At 26.4% G+C, this 15,482-nt stretch overlaps 1 pseudogene; it reads left to right on the plus strand.

Moving 5' to 3' along the window:
* Positions 1-671: 671 nt before the first annotated feature.
* LOC145836923 (choline/ethanolamine transporter flvcr2a-like) lies at positions 672-6,907 on the plus strand (annotated as a pseudogene).
* The last annotated feature ends 8,575 nt before the right edge of the window (positions 6,908-15,482 follow it).

Here is a 15,482-nt window from a genome sequence, read left to right on the forward strand (position 1 = left end):
TAAAAAAATATTTTTTATCTTAAAGTTTTCAATACTAGATAAATTTTAAAACTACAGAACAAAAACAAGCTCGTCTGATTAAAACTCTTTAATACTAATAAAAAAAAAACTTTTTGTACACAAAAGGTTTTAAATGAGTAAACAATATAATTATTTACTTTTATCCAAACAGATTTTTCTACTAAAATAAAATAAAAACAAAGGTAAAATAGTTATGTTGTGCAAATGCTCAAAGTAGAATAACATTAAGGTTTTGTATTAAATTCTCAACAAACAATTTTTATCGCATATAAAGTGTTTCTAAAAACTTTACTTTATGTTTAAATCAAGTCAATTGAAAACATGTAAAATATTTGAGTTTTGTATAAACTAGTATACTAATTGTCTTTTTGATACTTTAAAACATTTAAAATTTAAAACCATTAATGTAACTAAAAGTTATATTAGTTTATCAAAATTTGTTTCCGTAGAAAAACTAGATATACAAAACAGTTGGATTTCTTTGTTAATAAGAAATTGTTATTGCACTAAGTAGATAATTATAACTCAAACATAAAGCTTACTACTATTTAAACACTAATCAGTGAAGTGTAAACAGTAAGAAAGATATTTTTAATTATTACTCAGCTAGATACAAACAAATAAACAAACTACTTACCATCAAACTCATTATGACGGATTCATCAGACAGCGATTTGAGTAAAAACGACGACTCGGCGTTGTTGTCAGAAGTTAAGACGTACAGAAGACGGTGGTGGATACTTTTGCTGTTTTCACTGTATTCTGCAACCAATGCGTTCCAGTGGATTCAGTACTCCATCATTAGCAACATCATCGTCAAGTTTGTTTTGCTTGTTAAACAAATTTATAACTATTAAATTATTAGTAATTTACTGTTGTCTTTGTTTTTTACAAATCATTGTTATTGTTTACTTGGTTTTTAAGGTTTTATTTTCGTCTGATAAACTTATTTGTTTGAAAAATCTAAATTTCTTGTAGTTTTAATTTTACGGGTTCAATAGTTTATTTCAGCTAAAGATTTGTAGGAACAAAATTTTTGTCCTATTTAAAGTGCAAATAGCTGATAACTGTAAATTTTTTAATTTTAAATGAAAAGTTTAAACCGAAAAGTTCTAACATGCTTTTAATTTGTTTTTGATTCTTCAATAATCTTCAATAATTATATGATTACTTTTCCTTCATAAACAGAAAAATTCTATTATTATACTTTTTATTGTTTTTTGAGTGTGTAATTAAAAGCAAAACTACTTGCTCAAAAATTTAGAGCTTTTTACTAAATAACAGTCAATTTTAAAGCTTTCTAAGTGTTATATAACTAAAAACATTAAACTTTGTGAGTATTTTGTACCTGAAAGCTATATGAGTACATAAAGATACTTTTTAATATATTACAAAAGCTTTTGTTACTTTTTTTTCTCATAATATTAAAATATCTGACCCGTGAATATTGCTATTGAAAAATGATTCTACAAACTACTCACGATAACTTATTAGTTCTTAAAAAGTTACTACAGAGCTTGTTGAAATATTTATATTAGTAAACAGTGGTACTACTCCTTTACCGAAAAATGCTTATAATATCCCTAAGTTGCAAACGTTTTTTAATATAATAGTTGATAGTTTCCTATAATACCTGTAAAATAAATTAAGTATTGGTATTGATTTAGTACAATTTGAAATAGTTGCAATAAACTTTAATATTGAGACAAAAAAATCGATTATTTTATTTTAAAACTACAACTTCTTTCAGATTCTACGATGTGAGCAACTCGGCAGCTGATTGGTTGTCGATAATATTCATGCTGGCATACATCCTGCTCATTTTCCCGCCACGTGGTTGCTGGACTATTATGGCCTCCGACTGATCGGACTTCTGGGAGCAGGGCTGAATGCGGCTGGTGCTATCGTGAAAATATTTTCTTGCGATCCTTCGCTATTCGGTGTGACTATGACTGGACAGACCATTGCTGCAGTTAGCCAGGTTTAAATATATTTTTAACTTGTTTTCATTATCGAAAGTTTAGTTAGCAAAAGGTTTTTTCAGTTAGACGAATTTTATTTTTATTTGAGCTGGCTTTGTGCATTTTACTCGCGACAAATTTAAAATAACTAAATATTACTTTAACACATATGAAATATGAAAAATGATTAAAATTTTATATTGCTCAAAATAAGTTATATGCGTTTTACTTTTTATATACTACTGTTTTATATTTATTAATTGTTTAGTTGCATATAAAACTTTTTTTAAAATTTTAGTTACTATTTGCATATTTTATTTAAAAATTTTCAAACCCAAATGCCAAAAACTTTATAATTGCACCCGTTATAGTTTGAGTAAATTTATAAAGATTTAAGTTCATTTCCGCTAACTCAATAAAACTGCATGTATTTTATAAGTACTGATTTTTACAGGTATTTATACTCGGAATGCCCTCAAAATTAGTGGCAACTTGGTTTGGACCTGCTGAAGTTTCTACCGCTTGCTCACTTGCTGTCTTCGGTAACCAGGTTTAATATATCAAATTAAGATTTAATAATAAATAAAGAAAATTTATTGCTGTCTTCGGAAACCAGGTTTAATTTATCAAATTAAGATTTAAAAATAAATAAAGAAAATTTCCACTGTCTTCGGAAATCCGGTTTAATATATCACATTTGAACTACATACAGCTCCCTTGCTGAACCGGATATTAGGTTAAAGCAGAACTTTTGCATTTCTGTTTAAAACAACTTACTTGTTGTAAGTTTAAGTTTTAAAAACGGCGCCTTAGTCAAAAATATAAATATAAAGGTGAGTTTCTAATTTATCCACGCTTAAAACTAACAATGAAATAACACATTATAAGATGACTTTTTTTAAAGCTAAAGATTTATTTTTTAATTTAAAAATTACTGATCTTTCAACTCTTCAATGAGTTTCTGTGAATTTCTAAAAGTTATTTTTTACTATTTAGTTTGGAACCGCGCTTGGATTTTTGCTTCCACCAATCATAGTGGTCGATTCAGACGACAAATCAGTGGTGCAGAACGATTTGAGATTGCTTTTCATCATAACAGCTGTGGCGACATCATTTTTGTTTGTACTTGTCATTTTCAGTTAGTTAACTTATAATACTCCGTAAGATTTTGATATTATTTATCAAGTTGTAAACTTTCAGTTAGTTTTTTTGTAATATCCAGTGAGTTTATTGGACAATTACAGTTTTTTTGTTGGTAATATTTATTTAGTTTGTTTGTAATATTCCTTATGTTTTTTATAGTTGTATATTGAACGACAAAAAAAAGTGCTTGAAAAAGTTTGGTCCTAGAACCTTGTGTAAAAAACTTTTTTCGGATACAGTTTAATATACCACGGATACAGTTTAATGCCTTATCAAGGACATTAATAGTATTAAATAACTTATTAGTTTAAATCGTACAATGAAACTTGGTTATTAAGTTTTCAAAGTAAACATAATGTCAATAGTAATTTTAATTAAAGTAAAATAATATTGAAATTTAAAAAGATGATGTGATATAAATAATGCATGCAGTTTACTTAAAAAAATGCTAATGTTTTCAGATTAAACTTCAACAAGTAAAGTTTAAAAAATTAGTAGAATGCTGTTAGCTTCCTTAATTCTAAAAAAAATACTTTTGATTGGCACAACAAAACTTGCTTTAGTTTTATTTAACTACGAGTTGTTCTGCAAACAGCAATGTTTATTTATTTAATCAAACAATGTTAGAGTTTAATGTGCAAAATGACTGGATATTTTACTGCTTTAAAAATTTGTAAAATCTAACATTAAGTTATTTGTGTACAACTATGTTCAAAAATGTTCTAGAATTTACTCATTTTTCAATACGTTTAATCTATTATTGCTTTAGTGTTTTTTTTTGACTTAAGTAATCTGTAGCTTTTTTAAAACTTAATACGAGTTTACAAAACAGTTATCAAATTAAAAGAGAATGAATTAAACATCATTTACAAATAGTGTTACTTCAAAATAATTATATGAATTTAAATAGTAGTGAAAACCTTTCTTAAATTTTTATAACTTATTTTTCGTTTTATAACCTTATCAATATTAACGAAGAAAAAATAAACAGCGTTTAAAAACCAGCCGAAGTATCCACCGAGCGTGGCACAGGCGAAATACAGGCAGATGACTCAGAAAGAAGGTAAGAACGGAAGTGTGGGCAACGTGAGTGAAAATGTTTCTTATGGAAGTTCATTGAAAGCTTTGTTGGTGGATGTACCTTCCGTGCTACTTATTATTTCCTATGGTTAGTTACACATATATTCAAACTTGATATTTGTTAATTGTTCATAAAACTTTATACAAATATTTCAAGCATACTTTTTAACACGAATAAACTAGCTTGAAATATTAAGTTAGCTCTATTCTATTGGTATACATTGCAATTAATTTATTTTTAGGTATTAATACGGGAACATACTACGCAATTTCTACACTCTTAAACGATGAAATCCGAGACAGCTTTCCTGTGAGTTGTATTTTATAAATTAATAATTTTTAATTTTACAAATTTTATACAAATTATTAACTTTTTTTTAATTCAAAGCCCGATTTAAAAAAATCATGTAAATTCATTAAAAATAAATTAGATACAAAGACACTCGGAGCAGCCAAACCTAATTGATCAGTAGTATAGAGTAAAAAACTGAAAACAATTTTAATTTATAACTTAAAAACCAAATATATGTTTAATTACAGGACAGCCTTAAAGAGGCCGGTCAGGTTGGACTGACACTGGTCCTCTTAGGAATTGCCGGGTCTGTGTTGTGTGGGGTTGTTCTGGACAAAACTAAAGCTTACAGGTTATTTCAGTTTTGTTTGTAAAAATATTAAAGTTGGCAACTGGTTTTAAATTAACCAGTGTCTTCCGTAAAAGATAAAACAAGAATTAAATATTTGTTTTCAAACAGCTAGGCTTTTCTTTAAAACGGTATAATACTTTTTTTCTGTAGCTTAACTCATTAAAAAAACTTATTTGAAAAACATTAATGTCACTAACGTCGTAACTCGATTATATTACTGCAGGAAAACAACAGTACTGGTGTACGCACTGACCCTGGTATCAATGGGTTTATACTCTGGACTGCTCAAGAGCGGCGCCTTGTGGACAGTTTACGTTGCTGGAGGTCTCCTCGGGTAAGATTCAGATGTTTTTGAAGCATATGATATTTTTTTAGGTTAAAATTTCGTTCGTTTCATTATAATTGCTATGATTTTCAATTAAAAAAAAAAAATTACTTTTAAATTTTAGAAATTTTGGCAACCATGGTTTCTAGTCTAAAAAAATTGATGCTTAAAAAATATACTTAAAAAGAACTTAACTTAAAAAAAAAACGTTAATTCTTTTTTAATTTTAACATTTAAAACATAAAAACATATAATAATCTTCAGATGTTTTCGAAACTATGTTTCCTTGAACTTTAAACTTTCAAGTCTTGAGTCAAACAATAAATACCTAAAATATACAATACTAATTAAAAATATTCCTAAATGGTTCTAGTACTTTAAATTTTTTTTACATTAAAAGTACAAACTAATAATGAAAATTTAAAACAGTTTTACAATGACCGGGTACCTTCCAGTGGGTTACGAGTTTGCGGCCGAAATAACCTACCCTGTGTGCGAGGGTATTTCTAGCGGTATGCTCAACGCTAGCGCTCAGGTTAGTTGTAACTTCGTCGTGTTTTGAATAAGTGTGAGTTTCCGCTGTTTAGAGTTGTATTATATGGATGTTTTTTTTAATACAAAGATCTTGGCAAAATACTGTACACCATAAGTAATTTTGGTTTAACTTCAACTAAAACGGACTTTTATAATGTACAATTAATTTAAACAAAAGTATAAAGTTAGTTTAAATACAGCTCCTTACATAAAATTGTACAAAGTAAGCGCTTTTTTAAGAAATAGGTTGTTTTTAGTTGTATTACATAACAAATTTATTGTTTAAATGTTTTCAAGAAAATATTCAAACTAATTATTTATATAAAACAATGCTTCAAGCACAACAATTTCAAAAACAGGCTTTCGGGATAGGATTGACAATATTTACTCGATTCATTATGACGAACAATTCAGTGTTAATTGCAAATATTTGCTTATGTGGACTTTTGTTCGTCGGTACAATACTAACAAGTTAGTTAGTTAGTTGGACTTAACACCAATTTTGATAATTCGTTTTTATTTACGTTCTTAAGCTTTTTTCTTTAAATATAACAATCGCTTTGTAGCTTTTGTCAGCTGCTTTGAAAAATTATGTTTACCGTTTTATTTTAATGAATAGCATGTTCAAAAAATACATTGCTAGAAACAACTCTTAAATTGATAAAATGAATAACTTATGAATTTATGTTTTTTTTTCGGTTCTTATTAACAATTTTTTTGTAAGTAGCTTAGTACTCCTGCTTTACAAAAACATGTTTATACTTTTGTTAAAAACATTTAGTAACTAATAATTATATCTTTAAGTTTAATTTTACTTTTCTGTTGAGTTGTGGTATATTTGTTTTTTTTTTTCAATTAAGTTTTGTTTGTTTAAACTTTAGAATTTATATTGTCCAAGTATATGTTTTTTTGTGTTATCTATCTTCTAAATCTAAAGCATTATATTTTTAACACAATTTTGTATAAGCTCTACAAAAGTTTTGCCTTTTATACTTTACAATTAGTTACTAAAAACTAATAATTAAGAGTTTTAAGCAAAATTGAACTTCTTTAAAACACACCAAAATATATGTAAAACTATGAACTTAATTTTTTTTATAGTTGCCACAAGAGAAGATTTGAAACGTCAAAAAGGAAATGAAAACTTCACTTCAATCATAAAGCAGACTTCGTTTCATTCAAGGAACGATATATCATAAAAAAAGACTAATTAAAAACTAATTATTATTCGGAATCGCTTTTTTAATTTCGTTAAACTAACTTTGAAGGGCTATTTTTGTACATGTTTTTTGTAGAGTTGCAGTTTTTTATTTAATTCTTTATGTTTTTGTGTTTTAAATCTAATAATAATTAATTGTATACCTCAAAATATTCGTTATCTCCAAAGTTTTAAGTTAAATAAAAATTTGTTTTGTACAAGTTTTATTATTTTTCAACGGTATTGAGCTTTACTTAATGTGTTAATAAAATATTGATTTAAATTAATTAAAACTAAATCAACTGAGTCATTAATAAAACTTATAGTTTGATCTTTTGTAATTTAAAGAACTATAAGTTAAACAGAATTTGAATCAGTTAATACTCAGGTATCTTTATTTTTTGCTTAAAAATAATATAACTTTAGTACCATAGAGTTTTTGTATAAATGTATGTAGAAAAAACTATACAGTAATGCGTCTTAGTTTTGAAATAATATTTGAATTTAGCTATTTGAAAATAAACATTTTCTTGATTTTCATAGCTCCGTTGAAGTGTGTTAACCCCTTAACACACAGAAACATGTGTTAGTGTAACAAAGAGAGATTACTGTTTAATTTGTTATTATTATTATCTAAATTTAGTATTTTCAAAGTTAGTTTTATAGTTTTACATTCTTTTTTCTACCTTTTTTCTATACATTCTGAATTTCAATGAACACGATAAAAAACAACCCTCTAAATTTTTTGTCAAAGGACTTAGTTTACAGAAAGTCCTTCCGGTCATCAACTGTTTTGTTTGTCAATTTTTATTATGAAAGAAAGAAAAGTGTTATTTGACATCAGAAAGTTGTAGTTTTATAAAAGTAAAGTGCATAAGAAGAAGAATAGCATACACAAATAAAGAAGTAAAACACAGGAAGACCTTTTACGCAGAATAACTTGTCATGGAAAAGTGTTTAAGTGGTAGAAATTGTTTTTGATTACAACAATGACCTCAAGACTATTGATTTTATTTAAGTTGTATTTAACTGTAAGAATATATCTATACTTGTATATTTGGCTATATATTGTTTATTGAACGACAAAAAACACTCAAAAAAATTTGGTCTAAGGACCTGGTGCACGAAAAAAACCTTTCGGTTATCGAGTCATGTACCAGAACAGTTTGACGTCATGTCCAGAACTAACAGAACTAAAAAAAGAACAGAACTAAAAAAAATGTCCAGGACTAAAAAAAATATAAAAGAAGTACAATAAAATTCTTTACTACAATAAGTTTTTAATAAAAAGAAAATTAACAAAAGCTAGCAATATTATTTGCAATTCATACTTTCAGTTAATGTTCAGCTAATGTTCTTTCGTTTAAAAATTTTGGAAGCAATTATACCAAAGACTTCGTAAGCATACCTATACAAAAGAAGTATTAACTTTAAAATGAAATTCTAGTAAAATTTTAAATCAAAAGTACTTTATACAGTCTCTAAACTACATCAATGCCATCAGAACCCAACTTTTATACTTAGCAAAAAGCTATTCCTAGCAGTAGTTATCGTTATAACCCTAAAACAAGCGTAATAATCATTGTAATTTATCTATACTTCATTTGTTCAGCTTTTATTTTGGTAAAATAAAAGACACTGAGCTGTTGAAACCGCCTAAAAGTCGCCAAATTTTGAGAAATTCTGGTTTAACTTAAAAGAATAAGGAAAGGAGCTTCATTAAATTTCATAGCGAAAAAAAGGGTTTAATATTTTCGGTTTTTAGCACAAACGTTTTCTTGTGCAGAAACTTTAAAATTTATGAATATAACCTAACGGCAGTTGTTTTACTAAAATTTGTGTAATCCAAAGCCCAGAGTTGGTAAAATGCTAATAGTTACTATGGTAATTCAGCAATGAAGCGTATAAACTTTGGTTTGTTTTAAGTTAGTAGTTTCACGCTCGAGTAAACAAAGCAGAGCTTTTTAACATGTCTGCCAAAGCCATTTATTATAAGGTAAAAAATTTTAATAAGTTCATTTATTTTTACCAAAAACTTGATTTATCGATATATGTTGTTTTTTATAATTAAATTTATAAATTAGTATTTAGTAGATAAATATGCTGTGTAAAGGAGATATCGAACAAAGTTGCAATATTTTAGTTCGTAATTGTATTTAAAACTTCGCTGATTAATATTTTTTTTAGTATTCATAAATTTTATTTTTACATGAAAATTCATGAAGTTTCGATAAGATAAGAGACAATTGTTATATGGAAAAAGTGTATTCATTATTCAGAATTATTTATTTTTAAGTAGCTTTTAGCTATAGATACAATTTTAAAATTTTACTACAAAAAGACGAAAAAAAGTTATATTTTGAAAAACATGGAAGAAAATTAGAATACCTTAATAAATCTTTAAAAAGTCAAAGGCTATCTTTAGTAATACATTGATTTCAAAAAGAGCTTAAATAAATATTTGGTTTATTTAATTTAGGGAGAAATAAATTTTGTAACCCACAACTTACAGTGTAAGCAGTTTTGACTAGTCTTATGAGTATAAACCATATAATTTAGTTCCGTGCAGTAACACAAAAAAAAAACTGTTGGTCATTCTAATACTAAACGGTCCAGCTAAAACAAAACTTTAAAAAGTTCACCATCTAACAAACGTTGTAAGGATCGATTAAAGATCAACTAGATTTTTCCGTGCGTATGTGGAATAAGTCCCAAAGCGGTATCACAAGTTAGGTTATATGCGAAAACGGTTGATAAGTGGTCATAAGAAAAAAAATACTTTGGAACATATTTTGTTTAGTTAAACATTTTACACAAAATAAATTAATTATCATAGTGGAAGAAATAAATGACAAACTCATATTGAAAGAAATGCTAAATGTGAAATAATTCTTTATACCGTAAAGTTGAAAAAGTAAATGAAAAAAAAATTGCTTACAATTTTTTGTTAGAAAAATAAAATTCAATGCAAAAAAATTATAAGACAAGGCGATGAAAGTATTTCGTTTATTTAAAATCCGATATAGTTTTTTATTTTTTCATCAGGGTTTTTACTATTAAAGAAGCAATAGTTTTATTACTGGCTTGTATTCAAACTACACAAAAAAACTAGTAAATTACACTACAAAAAAAAAACGTTTTTGACTAAATTATTAGGGTCCTGCCCTCATTTAAAATTAGAAAAAGAAACAAAAATGAACGACATGTAGTTAATTAAGGTAAAAAAAAGGTGGACAATAGACATCCAATAATTACTTATTAGATATTGAAACTAGATATAGCCTCAAAATCTTGTACTTCCGAATATATTTAAGTGTAAAGAATATAAAAGTAATTAATGGTAATAAACACTACAAAAGATTGTAATGCTATTGTTTATTAAGTGACAGAAAAACACTCAAAATATTTGGTCCTAGGACCTGGTGCACGAAAAATATATTCGGTTATCGAGTCGCACGCCACGGATACCTTTTAAGGTCATGTCTAGCACATACTATAAAATGCCAAGCACATATTTATTAGTCCAAACTGTGTACAAGTTGTGAAAATGTACGGAGTAAGAAGTTTTTACAGCAACTTCAAATACATTTATTCAAATAAAAGAGTAGCCATTTAGATTCACTCTTGTGGGCGTTGATAATTAATTAATGTTAATTTTATTAGTCTTTGTTGTACTACCAATTAAATAAACTTACTTTGATAATGGTTTATTTACTAATTAACACTTGAATTTAATAAGTTTAATAGTTTAATTAGTTAATGTGTTGTAACAAAAACCAAAAAACCTTGCGAAATACTCTACCATTAGCAAAAGACTTTTTTTGGATTTTGCTTTTACTTATCTTTATGTTCTACATAAATTCGGATAAAGCTTACAACATATAATGTAAAAACTAAAAAAAAAATAATCAAACTTGAACATACTTTTTGCTCACTCCAAAATGGAAATTGATACATTATCATCGTACAGCAGATAGTTTTATTCACAAATACTTTTAGAAAAACTTAGATTAATCAACAAAGTTTTAAATAAAATTACGAACAAAAATATTGCTTCTTTGTTCGATATATCCTTTACATAGTACATATTTATCTACAAAATAATACTTTATAAATTTAATTATAGAAAACTACATATATGGATAAATCAAGTTTTTGGTAATAATAGATTAATTTATTAAGCTTTTTTAACTAATATTAAATGGCTTTGGATTACACAAATTTTAGTAAAACAACTGCCGTATTCATAAATTTTACAGTTTCTGCACAAGAAAAACGTTTGTGTACAAAACCGAGAAATGAAGTTCTGTTTTTGGTATAAAGTTTATTGTCAAGTCCTTCCCTTATTCTTAAGTTAAATCAGAATTTTTCAAAATTTGGCGACTTTTAGGCGGTTTCAACAGCTCAGTGTCTTTTTTTACCAAAATAATAACTGAACAAATAAAGTATAGATAAATTACAATGATTATTACAACTGTTTTAGGGTTATAACGATAGTTACTGCTAGGAACAGCTTTTTGCTAAGAATAAAAAAAAAAGTTCTGATGACGTTGATGCAGTCTAGACTGTATATAGTATTTTTATATTATGTTTTATTTTGATTTAACATTTTACTAAATTTAATTTTAAAGCTAATATTTCTTTTGTATAGGTATGCTTACAAAGTCTTTAGTATAATTGCTTCCAAAATTTCTAAAACAAAAGAATATTTACTGAAAATATGAATTGTAAATATCATGCTAGATTTTGTATTAATTTTCTTTTTATAAAAAACTTATTGTAGTAAAGAATTCTAGTGTGTTTCTTATGCTGTTTTTCTCGTGTTTTATCTTATATATATGTTAAAGTCAAATATACAAGTATATATATATTCTTACAATTAAATACAACTTAAATCAAATTAATAGTCCTGAGATTATTGTTCGAAACAAAAAATGTTTCTACCACTTAAATATTTTTTTACAATAAACTATTCTGAATAAAGTTTCTAAATGTGTTTTGCTTCTCATTTTATATTTTATTTTGTTATTCTTTTTTTATGCACTTTATTTTCTGAAAGTACAATTTTCTAATATTAAATAACACTTTTATTTGTTTTGTAATACAAATAGATAATGTAAGTAGTTAGTGTGTAGCTTGATGACCGAAAAAACTTTCTGTACAAAACTAAAACTTTGACTTAAACTTTTGAGGATTGATTTTTTTTATCATGTTTAATGAAATTCAGTCGGTAAAGAATGTAAAATAATGAAACTAACTCTAGATGTACTAAACTTAAATAATCTTTAAAAACTTTAGACTTTTTGTACATTATTGTACACATTTTTTTTATACATACATTTATACAAAAACTTTATAATATTAAAGTTTTATTATTTATAATCAAAAACTAAAGTTACCTGATTATTAAACGGTTCAAGTTCTGTTGAACTTATAGTTCTTTATATCCAACTCGAATCATTTTCCACCCGAATCAATTCTCACCAGATCAATTTCAAACTGAATCAAATACCACTCGATTAATTCCCACTCGATCAATTCCCACACAACTTGTTCGTCACTTTTGCAAGGATATTGTTTTTGCACAGTGTCATTTTTATACGGGTTTAATTTTTGCACGAAGCGTCAATTCTGGACGAGTATCCACTTTTGCATGACGTGACTTTTGAACAAGTCGTAATTTTTGCACAGACGACATTTTTGCACTGTTTAAAACTTTATTAACATAAAACTATATTTAAAACAATTTAAACTGAGTTGAATTTAAATTTCAAAAACCTTAAAAAAAACCAAGTAAATCTGAAACTGTAATTCAATTTTTATTATACGGAAAATTTAATTTATTTATTAGTAAATATAATAAAATCTAAACAAAACTTACCCAAAACTAAACTTGAAAATGTTTTTTGCTAATTATAATATATTCTTAAGTAAAAAAAAACTCATAAAATCTTTACTTGTTTAATTTTTTTTAAGAAGTCAAATTAAAGACGTCCTTGAATTGGCTAAAGTTAAAAATCCAACATAAAATACATAAACGCACAAAAACAAGCACGAACCAGAGTTTTTGACAATGATATCAAATTATATTCGTTTGAGTTTAATTGTTCAAATGTCAAGAGTCTTTAAATTTTTTTCTGATCGAAACTTTTTTTTTTGCTTATATAAAACAATAGTTTGGATTTTTAAAACAATTTTTAGCTATTTTAACAGCATAGTAGTTTTATAATCTTTTTTCTTTAATCATTTTGTCATCACAACTTAAAAATTTGCTTAAACTTGTATGAAAAATTTTTTCTAGACTTGATATAAAGCTAAAGTATTTAATATTTTGAAATAAAAGTAAAGTTTAGTCCAAAAATAGTTTTAAGTGTTTTAGTTTAGTACACTAATCGCCCGTATTGTGTGTAAGTGCAGTTTTAAACAATAAATTAAATACTACTTTGTTACATAATTTTTATCAAGATTCGTGTGTATATACTAGTGATGTACCGGACCCGGATTCGAACTTTTTTTCAAATTAGGATACGGCCGGACCCGGATCCGGACTTTATTTTCAAATTAGAATCCGGCCAAAACCGGACTTTTTTTTTTCAAATTAGGATCCGGCCGGATCCGGACTTTTTTTTCATATCAAGATCCGGCCGGATCCGGGTATCAGACAAAAATGGCAATATCCGGCCGGATCCGGACCCGGATAGTGAGTCCGGTACATAACTAGTATATACTGATACCAACTTTTATTATAATAACTTTATGTCTTACAAGCTCAATCTATCGTACAACTTAGATGCTATTTTTTGTAAAATGTATGTAATAATTCTTGTTTTAATGTGCCTTTTATTTTTTTTGTTATACATAAAAGTCGATGTAACTTTTAAAATTAAACCTAAACATTTTAAAGAAAACATTTAAAAGAAAAGGAAAGTATTTTTTGACTTATTCATATGCTATTTTTGAACTATTTTAGCAAGAAGTAATCTTAAAAATTTGAATTTAAACTAAGTTTAAAATATGGTATTAACTTTGTAGATTCAATTCTAAGCAATAAAAAATATGTTGTATTGTTTTTGTTGTCAGCAGTCAACTTGTCTTAAAAAGTTGTATTGTTATAATACTACTCTCTCTTTTGCTAAGTTTGTTGCTTTAACAACGTATAATAGAGTACCGATATTTGAACCTAATAGAATGAAGACAATTAGTATCAAAGTATGAATAAAAAAATTAAGTCAAAAAAAAAGAAAACTTTAATTAAATAATTTGTTCCCTAAATCGTCCGTCTTTTTTTTTGATAATAATAGATTTGATATATATTTAAACTCTATGAAAATAAGTTTTAGTTACCTTTTAATTATATTTAGTTTTAATGTAACTTTAAATAAACCTTATTTTAATTTATATTCAAGTTTAGTTTTACATTAATACGCAATTACATAATGTATAAAGAGGTAAGATTACATTTAACATAATTTTAGTTAATTTTTTTTAAAGATCTATTTAGATAAAGTTCGTCAACTTAGTTTTATCAAGTTTAAAAAAAAGTCAGTCAAAAGTGACGATCGGCGCAAAAATATGGCACCAGTGAACAAATTATGCCATGCAAACAGAACGCATACAAACTGCAGTCTTAAAAAGTTATAATCCGTAGAAAAGTGACACCTATGCAAAACTGACAGTATGCAAAAATGACTCTCCGTGCAAAAGTGATACAGTGTAAAAATGACGTTCAAAGTTGATTGGTTAGGAAATGATTCGAGTTGGAAATGATCGGGTGAGAATTGATCAGGTGAGAACTGATCAGGTGAGAATTGTGCGCGGGTTGGAACTGAGTGGTTCTCGTAAAATACTTTTCAAAGACTGTGGTAATCTTTTATTAAACTTAAATCTAACAAAAAAGGTTGTTCATGACAAGCCGATGTTGCCCGTTAGCTTCCGGAATAAAAACTGTACTTAGAGATAAAAACTTGTAAAAAACTAAAATTTATTTTTTAAAACTACATATAAGCTTTTAGATTCTTCATATACATTTTTTTGTAAACATATAACCAAACCCAAAGATATCAACTTTAATCTCAAGTTAGCTAAACTAAAGCATTTTTATAATGTATGCAGTGGATTTTTTAAGTTTAAACATGAATAAATCTTTTTTTTAATTGATACTGAAACAATAAATGTTGTAATTTCTTTTCAATAGACACCTTTAGCGATCTCTATTAATTTTTACAAAACTTGTTTTATAAATTGTATTTGTGAGTTAGTGTGAAGAATTTATTACTTATCAACTATACGTTAAGGTTTGCTACCAAATAGTCTTTATAGGTTGAAATAAATTAACAATTTTTAACTTAAGTTTTAATTTTAGTAAGTTAAAATACTTCAATGATTTTTCAATAGTTTAATTGTTTAGTTTTTCAATTATTTAACTTTTAATGGTTTTATAGCTAAATAACAAAACTTAGTAGAAATATTATTTTTTTTACTTTTGTAAAATAAGTTTCGCAATTAGAGTTAAACCTTTATAATACCTAATAGAGAAACTATCAAAAGGTTAATTAAGATAGCCTATCAACTTTGCT

Source organism: Thalia democratica, chromosome 5, assembly GCF_965202585.1.
Source record: "Thalia democratica chromosome 5, ktThaDemo2.hap1.1, whole genome shotgun sequence".
In the NCBI taxonomy this organism is placed as follows: Eukaryota; Metazoa; Chordata; class Thaliacea; order Salpida; family Salpidae; genus Thalia; species Thalia democratica.